The sequence below is a fragment of the Dermacentor andersoni genome, chromosome 3, assembly GCF_023375885.2.
Source record: "Dermacentor andersoni chromosome 3, qqDerAnde1_hic_scaffold, whole genome shotgun sequence".
Classification (NCBI taxonomy): domain Eukaryota; kingdom Metazoa; phylum Arthropoda; class Arachnida; order Ixodida; family Ixodidae; genus Dermacentor; species Dermacentor andersoni.
In genome coordinates, this window is record NC_092816.1 from 141,036,871 (window position 1) to 141,050,884 (window position 14,014).

General features: G+C 43.8%; 1 long non-coding RNA gene across 2 annotated transcripts; it reads left to right on the forward strand.

Annotated features, from left to right (window-relative positions):
• Positions 1-3,612: 3,612 nt before the first annotated feature.
• Positions 3,613-12,759, forward strand: LOC140216781 (uncharacterized). 2 transcript variants are annotated; one of them, XR_011893468.1, is made up of 5 exons: positions 3,613-4,123; positions 6,394-6,536; positions 7,502-7,570; positions 8,621-8,701; positions 11,014-12,759. It is a non-coding gene; the product is annotated as an uncharacterized lncRNA (long non-coding RNA). The 2 variants fall into 2 exon arrangements; XR_011893467.1 differs by lacking the exons at positions 3,613-4,123; positions 6,394-6,536 and having other exon boundaries at positions 6,545-7,570.
• Positions 12,760-14,014: the final 1,255 nt, after the last annotated feature.

Below are 14,014 nucleotides of genomic sequence, written 5' to 3' on the forward strand. Positions count from 1 at the left end.
ACCACAGTTCATCCTTGTTTTTCATGAATGTTAGAATACTCCTGCTAATGAATAGAATTTCATGGTTATATTGCGCTCAGTTTTGGTCATTTGGTCATTTCAGACGTATATTGGTCATTTTCAGACGTCATAGGTCTGTCATGAGTCTGGTGTATCGCAAACACCACTTGTGACACATCCTAAGCACGTGCCCAGTGTGCCCCCCCCCCCCCCCCCCCCCCCCCCCCACGCCATCCCTGGTTGTGCCACCGCTGAAGCCATAATTTGAGGATTATAGCTGCAAACATGATGCTCAGTAGGGATGAAAATATTGTCCTTCAGCTCAATGGATATATGGATGTGCCTATAAAAAAGGGCAACACGGCTTGTTATGGCAAGCTTACCCACATTTCAATACTAACAAGTTCACTGCGGCCTGCATCTAAGCTTACTAAAAGGCATGAACTTATTTTCATGCATGAGGTGCGCAGTGGAGTTCATTTTTGACAGACCCGACTACTGCTGCAGTTTGAAATCTAGCATTTTAGATTCTTGTAGGCATGTAAAAGTTGCAGTTAAACTGCAGTTATTGGTTTATTACACCGACCTATTGTTCTGTGTACGACAGACTGGTAACACGGAATTAAAGCAACATTTTAGTTTGGTATTTTATTTCTCTACTAAAAATATTCAAGCGATAAACACATCTTGATCTGCCATGCTATAGCAAAATGCACACATTACGCTTGTAACCCCCAGAGGAAGGCTGATTTAGCTGTTCATATGACATAACTCTGACACGCCAACTCATATTAGCAAATGCACAGGCATGTCCAAAACAATAAGCGTATGCAAAGCGCCCCTGCAATTGTAATTCCGCACAGCAGCCGTTATATTCGATGCCGATGCGTAACTAGCTGCTCGACAATTCACCGAGTTCGTAGACATAAGCATCCTTTCAGTTTCGCACCGCAACAGGAGACAAAACCAGACCTATAATCACACCATTTCAACATGAGCAAAAACAGTTCAGTCTTAGGGATAAACACTGTGAGAGCGATTTAGTGCGCGACGGCGACGAGCGACGACTTCGAGCGACAAAACGGGCCGTCGCTCGGTTCTGGAAATCTAGAAATCGTCGCTCGTCGCCCAGAAGTGCTATGAGCGACTAGCCAATAGCGCGAAGCCGGAACTGGATGTACATACATCGCTCAAATACTACCGATTGTCGCGCGGAACGAGCAAATGATTCAATTTTTATACGTGCAAGGATAAGAACGTACTGCAAGACCTCCGGAAATATTTTATGCTACTTTTTATAGTAAGATACATCAACGTAAATTACTAAAGCACGCGTCACGCGTGACTGCAGCCCTCATGCCGGCAACACCGGGGAGGCGTCGCTCAAAATCGTCGCTCGCACGGAGTACGACTTGTAGGCGACGAGCGAACGCGATAGCCATCTCCGTCGCGTCGCTCGTAGCTGCCGCGCGCAAGATCGCTTATATGGGGTTTATACTTTTTTCAGCATAAAACATGGATTCCTCATGCGTTTTCAGTAAGTTCAAGATTACGCGCCCAACTGACCTCTTGAAGCATGCAGCTGAATGCCTGCGGCAAAGTTTCTAACTAGCACTGGTGCTGCACGTAACTTCAGTGGTCGCAGATTCCCCCTGCGCGAGACACCGTCAAGCGCGCGGTTTATTTATAAAAAAAAAAAGCATGCTGCCAGCAAAATGACGCCTTCTGTTATGTGATTCCTTAGTTCAACAGCGTTCCGTACACAGTAGACTGCCAAACTGAATAAATTCAAACACACAAAACGCACGCTAATCACGCTCCGCATAGGCTCGGAATCACGGGCTGGTGAACTAACCATTTTAAGCGTCCTCTCGCCTGGCGTCTTATTGAACATACCATAGTTCTGGCAGCGTTTGCGATTTTTAAAGCTCTTACGGACAACGGCAAAGTGATAAAATCACATGCAGTTATCGCGACGACTGGCTTTTTCGATTGACATCGAGAGACAGCGCGTACGCCTAGTCCTTTGTCAATCGCGTCGGCTAAGCGCAGCGACGACTTCCTGGCGATAGCATGACATATACGGAGAATGTGCACCTAAGTTAGAATTCACTTAGCGTGGAGGATTTGTTGTTATATCCAAGGCATGACGAACGACTGTCGTGTTTTCGTGGCGACGCGAGATGGCTGCCACACGATCTCCCTTGGCTGGCCTTCTCTGTTGCTCGGTGGACGCTAGGGTGGACGGATCACTTTCTCCGGTGCTGTGTTGTTCCGCGATCTTGAGCGCGCGCGCACGCGGTGGAGCCACTCCGAGTGAAAAAGTAGAGCGCTCGCTACGCGTTCCTTTGAACTGCGGCGGCCTGTTCTGTTAGAAGCCAAACGATGTGTTCTTTGCTCAGCGTGCATGAATGATACATTGCCATGTTCGGGGCCAGCCACCTACAGTTGAAGCAGAAGATTACGCTACGTTTTGTTTTCTATTGCCGCAAGAGTCTCTCTTTTCTATTGTCGGAAGAGTCTTTTCACTCTCTTTCTCTGAAGGGGAGAGTGAAAAGCACATTTCACTCTCTCCTTGGTGACAGAGTGAACAATGCATTTCACTCTCCTCGACATTTTGCGAGAGTAAAACGACGCTTTGGAGAGTGAACCGGCAGCTTCACTCCTGCGATACCCTTCCTAGTTTTTAGAGTGTAGGCGCCCGATCAGGCGTTTAGCGTAAGGTATTTTCAGACAGACCCCCTAGGACCTAATTTATGTCATATGGAGCGCATCGTGTCACGCATTCCAGAAACACGGACAGATTTCCCAGGGATCTCTCGAATCTTTAAGCTTCAAAACAGTACTGGTGCTGGTCACGCTTCGGTGCACAAAGTTATCCGTAACCACAATATCAAACAGCTTTATCAATGCGCGTCGGCGATGCGAAGTCCCGCACTTTGTATATATAGACGCATGGTGGGAGTGCCACCAGTAATTAGAACAGCGTCCTCCTTTCCACGTTGTTTCCGACGGTGGCCGCCACCTATCGCCCATAGCGGGATTCCAGGCTATCTGACAGGCGCTCCTGTGTTCCCGCTCATATTGCTCACGATAGTACTTCACTATTTATATTGCGTGATCTTTGAAAGTGGCATATGGCAGGAACGAAACAAGAAGTCGAGAGGATGTTTCTTGCGTGTAATGAACATAAAGACAGTTCTCGTTTTCAAAGTTGATAAAAATGTGGCAGGCTTTACATCAGAAAACAACATTTCGGAATGTTTGATTAACCTGCGCTTGGTGAGCGGATTTTTTCAACTTTTGTACTAATTGCACAGTCGTCAGCGTACAACTTGATTCTTATAGGTGTGTCCTCTGCAGTATTTTTTACAAACATAAGAAATAAAAGAGCGCGAACCGCGAGCCCTGAGAAACGCCTGAGTCAATCTATAATTCGTGTTTCCTTGCATTTTTGCATTTCTACTAGTTTATTGTAAGTGCAACGTCCGCGTTTTGGCCTATCCGCCGTTGTGGGTAGGCGTCATAACATGGAAATCATTATCATCCACACGCGGTGGCCACACTCTAAAAACTAGGAAGGGTATCGCAGGAGTGAAACTGCCGGTTCACTCTTCAAAGCGTCGTTTTACTCTCGCAAAATGTCGAGGAGAGTGAAATGCATTGTTCACTCTGTCACCAAGGAGAGAGTGAAATGCGCTTTTCACTCTCCCCTTCAGAGAGAGGGAGTGAAAAGACTCTTGCGACAATAGAAAAGACAGACTCTTGCGGCAATAGAAAACAAAACGTAGCGTAATCTTCTGCTTCAACCTTAGGTGGCTGGCCCCGAACATGGCAATGTATCATTCATGCACGCTGAGCAAAGAACACATCGTTTTGCTTCTAAGAGAACAGGCCGCCGCAGTTCAAAGGAACGCGTAGCGAGCGCTCTACTTTTTCACTCGGAGTGGCTCCACCGCGCGCGCGCGCGCTCAAGATCGCGGAACAACACAGCACGGGAGAAAGAAGATCCGTTCAGCGAGCAAAGGCCAGCCGAGGGAGATCGTGTGTCGGCCATCTCGCGTCGCCACGAAAACACGACAGTCGTTCGTCATGCCTTGGATATAACAACAAATCCTCCACGGTAAGTGAATTCTAACTGAGGTGCACATTCTCCGTATGTCATGCTATCGCCAGGAAGTCGTCGCTGCGCTTAGCCGACGCGATTGACAAAGGACTAGGCGTACGCGCTGTCTCTCGATGTCAATCTAAAAAGCCAGTCGTCGCGATAACTGCATGTGATTTTATCACTTTGCCGTTGTCTGTAAGAGCTTTAAAAATCGCAAACGCTGCCAGAACTATGGTATGTTCAATAATACGCCAGGCGAGAGGACGCTTAAAATGGTTAGTTCACCAGCCCGTGATTCCGAGCCTATGCGGAGCGTGATTAGCGTGCGTTTTGTGTGTTCGAATTTATTCAGTTTGGCAGTCTACTGTGTACGGAACGCTGTTGAACTAAGGAATCACATAACAGAAGGCCTCATTTTGCTGGCAGCATGCTTTTTTTTTATAAATAAACCGCGCGCTTGACGGTGTCTCGCGCAGAGGGAATCTGCGACCACTGAAGTTACGTGCAGCACCAGTGCTAGTTAGAAAGTTTGCCGCAGGCATTCAGCTGCATGCTGCAAGAGGTCAGTTGGGCGCGTTATCTTGAACTTACTGAAAACGCATGAGGAATCTATGTTTTATGCTGAAAAAAGTATAAACCCCATATAAGCGATCTTGCGCGCGGCAGCTGCAAGCGACGCGACGGAGATGGCTGTCGCGTGCGCTCGTCGCCTACAAGTCCTACTCCGTGCGAGCGACGATTTTGAGCGACGCCTCCCCGGTGTTGCCGGCATGAGGGTTGCAGTCACGCGTGACGCGTGCGTTAGTAATTTACGTTGATGTATTTTACTATAAAAAGTAGCATAAAATATTTCCGGAGGTCTTGCAGTACGTTCTTATCCTTGCACGTATAAAAATTGAATCATTTGCTCGTTCCGCGCGACAATCGGTAGTATTTGAGCGATGTATGTACATCCAGTTCCGGCTTCGCGCTATTGGCTAGTCGCTCATAGCACTTCTGGGCGACGAGCGACGATTTCTAGATTTCCAGAACCGAGTCATCTGTTCAAGCGACGGCCCGTTTTGTCGCTCGAAGCCGTCGCTCGTCGCCGTCGCGCACTAAATCGCTCTCACAGTGTTTATCCCTAAGACTGAACTGTTTTTGCTCATGTTGAAATTGTGTGATTATTGGTCTGGTTTTGTCTCCTGTTGCGGTTTTCGTGCACGGTGCGAAACTGAAAGGATGCTTATGGTCTACGAACTCGGTGAATTGTCGAGCAGCTAGTTACGCATCGGCATCGAATATAACGGCTGCTGTGTGGAATTACAATTGCAGGGGCGCTTTGCATACGCTTATTGTTTTGGACATGCCTGTGCATTTGCTAATATGAGTTGGCGTGTCAGAGTTATGTCATATGAACAGCTAAATCAGCCTTCCTCTGGGGGTTACAAGCGTAATGTGTGCATTTTGCTATAGCATGGCAGATCAAGATGTGTTTATCGCTTGAATATTTTTAGTAGAGAAATAAAATATCAAAATAAAATGTTGCTTTAATTCCGTGTTACCAGTCTGTCGTACACAGAACAATAGGTTGGTGTAATAAACTAATAACTGCGGTTTAACTGCAACTTTTACATGCCTACAAGAATCTAAAATGCTAGATTTCAAACTGCAGCAGTAGTCGGGTCTGTCAAAAATGAACTCCACTGCGCACTTCATGCATGAAAATAAGTTCATGCCTTTTAGTAAGCTTAGATGCAGGCCGCAGTGAACTTGTTAGTATTGAAATGTGGGTAAGCTTGCCATAACAAGCCTTGTTGCCCTTTTTTATAGGCACATCCATATATCCATTGAGCTGAAGGACAATATTTTCATCCCTACTGAGCATCAAGTTTGCAGCTATAATCCTCAAATTATGGCTTCAGCAGTGGCACAACCAGGGATGGTGCGGGGGGGAGGGAGGGGCACACTGGGCACGTGCTTAGGATGTGTCACAAGTGGTGTTTGCGATACACCAGACTCATGACAGACCTATGACGTCTGAAAATGACCAATATTCTATTCATTAGCAGGAGTATTCTAACATTCATGAAAAACAAGGATGAACTGTGGTTTATTTGTTTTTTTGCTTAAATCTAAAAATTGAAGTTAGTTTAGCAGTTGACTGTTGCAGTCATTTGGATGTTTTGCATGCATTTCACTAGGAAGACTGAGAGCTAAGACTTTTTTATTGCCATGGCCTTGACTGTCTTGATGTTGTTTTGCACCATGCCCTTGTGTTGACTTTTGCATACTATATTTTTCAGGCACCCGCTTTATATAACGCAAGAAGGCAGCTGCAAGGACACGAGGATGTGAAAGAGCCAGTGCAGCGCGACTTCACGTAGTGCAGAGGAGCCAATGCCAAAAAATCAAAATACATTGGCATGTTATTTGGACAAGAAAACTAGTATGTGGGTATATTGGGTGTACCATTTGACCAAATGTCAACAAAATCAAGATACAGTATGTTACACGAAGATGAAAATTCTCACGTGCTCCAGGCAGTCATCTTAACATGGTATATTTATGTAATGTCTCTGATTGGAAAGTCAAATCAAGTATGCTCTCTGGAGACAAACACATTGCAGCAAGTGTCATTGAAAAGTTAAAAATGTGTTTTAAGAAAGCTGATTAGTTCTGAGAAGTGACTGCTTTTTGTCTTGCCTCTCAACAGATATATCCATGTGATAAAAAAATAGTGGTACAATGAAATTGCATATTTCCTTAGCGACATGATACATACTTGCAATGAGCACGGTGCCTGTGTTTACTATAAAGAGCAACAGCCCATGCTTGGTTAGGTTAGGCCAACTACAACATGCAGGCATGGGTGATTGGCGCTTTTTTTATTTCTGTGTCGTGAGGTTTATTGACGTGCGTATAGGTGCAGTGGCACGCAGTATGGCTAGTACAAAAAAAGGGGGGGGGGCAGATATATGTAGCTCACTGTACACGACACAGGGCAAAGGAAATCCGTGTTCAGTAACTATGTTAAATGCCATGTACGTAAATTTTACAACGCTACTCGTTCGAAGCGTGCACAGGTGCATATTCAAGAAAAGTTTCCAGGGTAGATAATTTAGTTCGTAATTTACACTAATTTTGCTCTAACCACGAGACATAATAATTTGAATATACTGCACGGAAAAACCTAGAGCGAATTAAATTGTGTGTCAGCTTCGTGTGTATACATATAGTCTTTCCTATGCATTAGGTTTTTTGCGTAATGCATTAGCAGTTGACAGCCTATCTTATGATGTGTACTCTGTTTACATTACAGTTGTTTATTAGTTTACTCGTTTGTTTTGCGACTGATGAAATGCCGGCATATATATATTTTCCACATTTGACATAACCCTGTATGTTTTGCAGGGACAACCCAGGACGTGCATTTCTCAGCACCCAGTCAACTGCCAAAAGTGACTCAAACACAGGCCACCAGTAAGTGGACAACAGTTGCAATTTCACATTATGCAGTTGGCGGCTGCCTTGTACGGAGGCTTTTTTTTTTAATGAGATGGTGATGTCGTTCTAATGTACATTTTGACCACAAAGGTGCGATCATGTCTCACAGAGGCATATATGGTTGCTATTCTCTGCTAGGGACGTGTTCTCGTGTTCGTGAAGCATTTGTGTTTGGCAGTATTGTCGCCCAATGAGTTGGATATAAACACTAACTCGCCACTGCCGGCAAGTAGTTGCGAGAAACGCATTATGACGCTGTAAAGTTATTTCATTAATTCGAAGGAAAGTTTCGCAGCAGGAAAAAAGGTTGCTATTCCAGGTAAACATGTCTTTTTCTCACAGGTTATTTAGCCAAACTGTGGATGCATGAAATTCGTGACTTATGAATAGATTTTAATTTATTCTTTAGTAATGCTTCTAAAAGAGACTAGAAATAGCATGTAACTACCTCTGCAATCAGCAGACCATACATTTACAGTCATAAGTGGCAGTTCCATGCAGTCTGGCACTTTATATAACCTTTCCTTTCAGCAACATTGGAACTGGTGGCTGCGTTTTCAGAAGGAGAAGTGCACTTGACACTGTATATGAATGTGTGAATTCGGTTTTCTTTGTATGTGTCGGCTCACTGACAAACAGTGGAAAAATCTGTTGTACCATGAGCCTGACGACGCCTTCTGGTGCTAGAAATGCGGCACTGCGTATTTTATAGTACTGCATGACATTTAAATCAAAGCTACCACATAAAATGATCAAGAAAACTAACCGCTGTTATAGCTGTTTTCCTCAAAGAACGCTTGTCCTTTATGGGCTGTGTTAATCTGAGCTCTCCACCGATGTTTCAGTAGTATTATCCCTTAGTGAGTGAGAGATTGGGGGCAATTAATCGTGTTAGTGTTTAAGTGGTGTCCTAATTATGTGCATTTGTTCCAACAAAGTTGTCTAGATTACTTTGTAGTGTAAAGCTTATGAAACCATCAGCAACTACTGAGTTGCTAACGCGCATATGGATTTGTCACTATACAGGTGGAACTCGGCTGTACCACTGCAGTGCTGCGGAAATTGCCTTCACCAGCGGCTTTGCAACAGCTGTTTCGCAGCATGTGGGTATGTGTTAATTTATAATTATGTTGGGATGGGCTAGTATTATGGACCACTGCTACTCTGTATTGTGACTGATCCATATGATAAGGGATGTAATGGGCACAGCGAAAACCTTTGAATTTTTTACTATGGTACATAAACAGGCTCTCCTTTTCGTCACTGGAGCAGGAGAGAAGGGCATGCAGGCACTCCTGAATGTACATATATTTCAAAACATGAGAGACACACACACACACACACACACACTTAAACTAAAGGCAGGGACGTTCTATCTTTCATCTTGAATTGAATTGTGCAGCGCAAAAATACAACACAGACCACAGAGAAGCACACATGTTAACAGGTTTGATACACACGTTAGTTCAACAGATTTGATACTTCTAGTGTGCTATTTTACACAAGGGGGAAGGGAAAGGGGAGAAAATCTGAAAAAAAAGTGGAGTGGAAAAAAAGGAATCGTGCCAAAAAGCATGAGAAGCATCGCGCAGCCAGGATCACCAGCAGGACATCTAAAAAGCACTCTGATAAAATTACATACAGGACAACCTTACGTATAGTTTGTTTCAATCAACTCAGATCACATGCAGCCATTACTGCAATCAAGTTGTTTCCTTCTGTCATATGAGGGAATGATGTGGGCCCAAAAAACTGTTTAGAGCTGAAGGATTATGTTCCATTCTAGCCTCATTGCCTGCTTTTTTATCATATTGTTATCAGCTGCTTATGTTAGGGACAAAAAGTAAGAGTACGAACTGTTTCCCGATTCGCCATTTCACACAACATGTATTTGTGACTATATGTACATGCAGATGATCCATAGTTGAAAAATATTCAGTACAGTAGAATCTCATTACAAGATGCACTTGGTTGTAAGAGACATCTGAAAATGGTTTGGTTGGTTTTCCGATGTTTGCCACGTTAACAATACTGTATACAAGAGACACCTTCGTTACTAAGGGTGACTTTTTGAGTATTCACTACTTCGAAGGGACACAACCCAGACACATTCACTTTGTGCACCTTGTGTGCTCCGAAGGGCGTAAAGATCACGCAATCCTTACACAAGTCAATCGCGCATGTCTCTTTTAGCATGAACCAGAAAAGGAGGGTAACGAGGACAGTGCAGGGCAGAAAGTGTCGGCAGTTGAAGCTGACGAGCGTCTAAGAGCACCTCAAAGGTACAGCGAGCAACAAGGCTTGCAAAGTGAAGTGTTTAAATTCCAGAAGTTGGGAAGGAAGCTAACACAATCTACAGTCACTAAAAAGCTGTGAATGTCTTCTATAAAGGGCCCCTAAACCACAGAGGTTGAAATTTAGTTGCGGTGTTGCAGTTCTACACAATAAGGCAATGAACAGGTAGCCACGAGAATTTTTCGAAACGGTGCAGTAATAGTGGAGCTACGTGTGTGTGATTATTGAAAAGTAGTCCCCACTCATTTTACTCTTTCATCTGGTACACGCCATATGGACAGTATCGTCTTTTCCTTGCCTAGTACACCTCCAAATGTTACGGGACAGGCCAACACCAACGAGCTCTGTTGCTGCCGCGCTGGCCCGTCGTCCTGCGAGGGGTGGCGCTAATACAACGGAACTGTATGGTGACTCGTGTTGAAGAGCCTCATAGGGAGACCCTTCTGTTGGCGTTTCTGTTCTTTGCCCCCATTGGCTGCCCACAATGGCATCGCGCGCAACGCGACGAGGAAGAAGGAGTGTGTGTATTTGCTTGCAGGCCTTGCCGGCAGTCGTACACTTTCGTTCGACCAATCGACAGCACCAGAAACTGGTGACATCATCAGAGACAGCCTGGTGACGTGAGGACAAACTGGGGGGTGCAGGATAGGTCCAGAGAGGCGCACGGGTTCATTTTCTTCATATTGTGGTGCTCCGGCAGTGCTACGCACTCTGGCATTTGGCTTCGTCGATCGTGACGGCATTCTGATTTTGATGCGCGTGTTTACTTGAAATGTTCAAAAAATGTCGAGAAGTGGTTTAGGGGCCCTTTAAGCCACCCTGAGCATTTATTCCTTCAGATATACCAAAACATACTTTAGTGATGATGCATAATAAAGTGATCTAGTCGGGCTCCTCAGTGTCTCAAAATTTTTGGTTTCGAGAGACATGTTTCCCGTGCCTCTTGAATATCTTCTGATGAGGCTTTACTGTAATATACACAAACAATTGTGTAACTCCTCCTGCAAGTATTATTCATTAAGCCCGGTCACTTATGTGCAAAGCTTGTGGTCAAGTCTTGATGTCCGTACTTTTTAGAGCTATGTTTATTAATTCATGCTGTTCTTATTGGTTCTTCGATGCAGGAGACAATGCCTAGGAAATTATTGGCCCTGATCATGAGAGCCCTCAAGGGGCAAACAACATCTCTGTTGCAGAAGTGAGCCCGATACCACTTGGAAGTTACCATGACAGATGACACGGCAGCAATAGATACAGAGACTGCCATGTCTACTGCAGCTGCAACAGTTTACGAGGCAAGCAGCAGCGCGTCAGCATCAGCAGCAGTGTCAGAAGGAACCACACCAGGCCTGGTAGAGCAACATGTGTGCTATCACTGACTTTTTTTGTAGTCGATACAACTCATTTGCTCAACATACAAAAGCTTTTCACCACGACAGTGAGCCAGTGTTATTGTGCAGCAAGTGCAAGACTAAGTTAGGTGTTATAACACAGTACAAGCATCACTTTAATATATGCAAATGCAAACATATTACAGTTGTTGCCTCCCCAGCCAGCCCACATAGTGACAACAATGTTGAACACATGGTGGGACACACCTCTCCCCCATTACAAGATAGTAGAGACTGTCAGTGTTGTTGCTAGATTGACTGGTCTTTGTAGGCAACTAGAAGGACAACACAGGTGTCATAAGATCGTTGTTGATGTTGTTGTTGAAGAGGTAAAAAAGAAGTTTGATGCAGCTGAAGTGCCAACTGATATTGAGCAAATCAGAAGCAACCACCTGAGAAAGCAACACTATCGAAATTTGGGTATCTATGTGCCGCCAACTCTGGTAAGAATGGCATAGGACAGAAGTGTGATGAAAATCACACAGACACTGCTGTTGCATCACTGGCCACAGTGAGCAGCGACTTGTAGGGCAAGAGAGTCAACTGAAACTAACATTATGATATAGTGTCATGCTCCCATGTGACCACTTTTCAAGTTATTTTGCAAGATACAGCTCAACCTCCAGAAACGAGACTGCAACTTGTCTGTAAAAAAGATTTCACAAAAAATTATTCATAACACTATTAACATAGCAGTATCTTTTTTTTTGTGTCGGTTCGAGGTTCCCGGCTGTCCATTAATGCAAAAATTGAGGAAAAAAAGAACATGTTCGTACTTACACCTTTTTAACAAGTACGAGGGGGACAGAACTTTTCTAGTCATGCATCTTCATCATACTATCAAGTTTTTAAATGCCTTTTATAATTATTATTACCAGTTATATCTGAGTGCATTTTTTGCATGTAGCAGGTGTAAAATCAGGTCAGTTGGATCAGATGCCTTATCTGCAAGCGAGCCCTATATTCAAGAAATTTGAATTAAAATAGTTACGTTAGAGACGCAGTCTTTCAGCACTTTATTGCCTGTGGTTTAAGCATTGCTCAATACTTTTGTGGGTGTCGATTTCAACCGGCACAGCACTGCGCTTTGCCACAGTCACATTTGTCTTCAAAGCGGTGTTTACCATTTGTGTTGATCTGTTTGTGTATGCATAGAGCAAGTTTTTAATTTATATTTTTCTGCATTCTTGTGCTTGCACCAAGCTTGTATAAGGCTGTTACAAAATGTGGGTCATTATAACGAACTGTTCTGTTGAGCTTACACTTGCAAATAATCGTGTTCAGATGGCCGCACTTCTATGCGGGTGCACCGCTAGCTTTGTGTATGTTCTCATGTTTGTATAAAGCTTATATAAGCTAGTTAGAAAATGTATGTCACTAAGCATTGTGATATTTAAAGAACTGCTTGGTTGGTTTTACACTTGTGAATTAGTATTGAGGCGGTGGTATTCCCATGTATGCCCACTGCTAGCTTTCTGTGTCCTCACGTAAGTTTCTACAAGGGAGTTACAGCATGTACGTCACTAAGCGCTGTGATATTTTTTAAAGAACTGCTTTGTTGGTTTTACGCCTGTGAGTAATAGTACTCGGGTGGCACTAGTCATGTGTAGGTACACAGGGACCATTTGTATACATTATGCTCATGTAAAGCAGTTACAAAGTGTATGTCACTAATTACTGTGATATTTGTTGAGTTGCTGTGATGGTTTTACACATGTGAGTAATAGTGGTCAGGACACAGTACTTGCGGTGTATAGTTGAATTTATACACTGCCAAGACATGGGCTGTATACGTACCAAAGAAATGTATGTCATTATATTGTTGTGATTAATACTGTTTGGATTTTATTAAACTGTAATAAAATTGTTTCTTGTATCTATTGAGGTATGGCAATTTGTCATGCCACCAAACTGAGGACCTGAACTTGTGCATACAAATAAACAGCTAATTTAAGAGTATACTGCTCATATTCTGCTAAACCAGTTTAACAAATCTTGTACTACAATGCTGGAAAAATGACAGAGCTGACTCGGATGTACAGAAAAAGTTCTGCACTGGCTGAAGGACTGCCCCACACTGGAGTTCGTAATGTTGCGTTTATTGGAGTAGAACAGAAAGTGCACTTCTATTAAAAATGCGACAGTCGGTGCAGAAACATAAGGCAGACGAGCGGATGTGGCACATTTTTTTCAGGGCCCTCCATGCCTACTACTGCATTTCTAGTCTTCCTGTGCTCTGCGTATAAGCCCCTGTTCAGCCAAGGTTTTTACTCCATGACAGTTGTTCTACTGGGTTCGTAGCAATATTGAAGAAAAAAATTCGATGGTTTTCAAGGACTTTCGGGGCCCCGACACAGTAACTTCAAGGACCTCGTGCAATGTGTGTAGTAGTTTGGACAGGCAATAACTTGTTCAAGAACACCGTTAACTTTAATGCAAACAAAAGAAAACAAAACAAATCGCATTTCAGTGACTTCAAACATTTGAAAGACTGCTAATTTGCCTTTCACCGCCCACCACTAAACGCACACAAGGAAGCATTTCAAGAAAGCGCTCAAAGTTTTTCTGCAATAGCACAATTAACTACTTGGACCTGCAACATTTGCAGTTTTTGCATACTGTTTGGTTTGACAGTGTATGTGATGTCATCTGTTGCCTCAGCTTTTTTCACCATCAAATAAGCAATAGTCATTTCTAATTTCTTTTTATTGTGTCTGTCGCTCTCAATTTACTC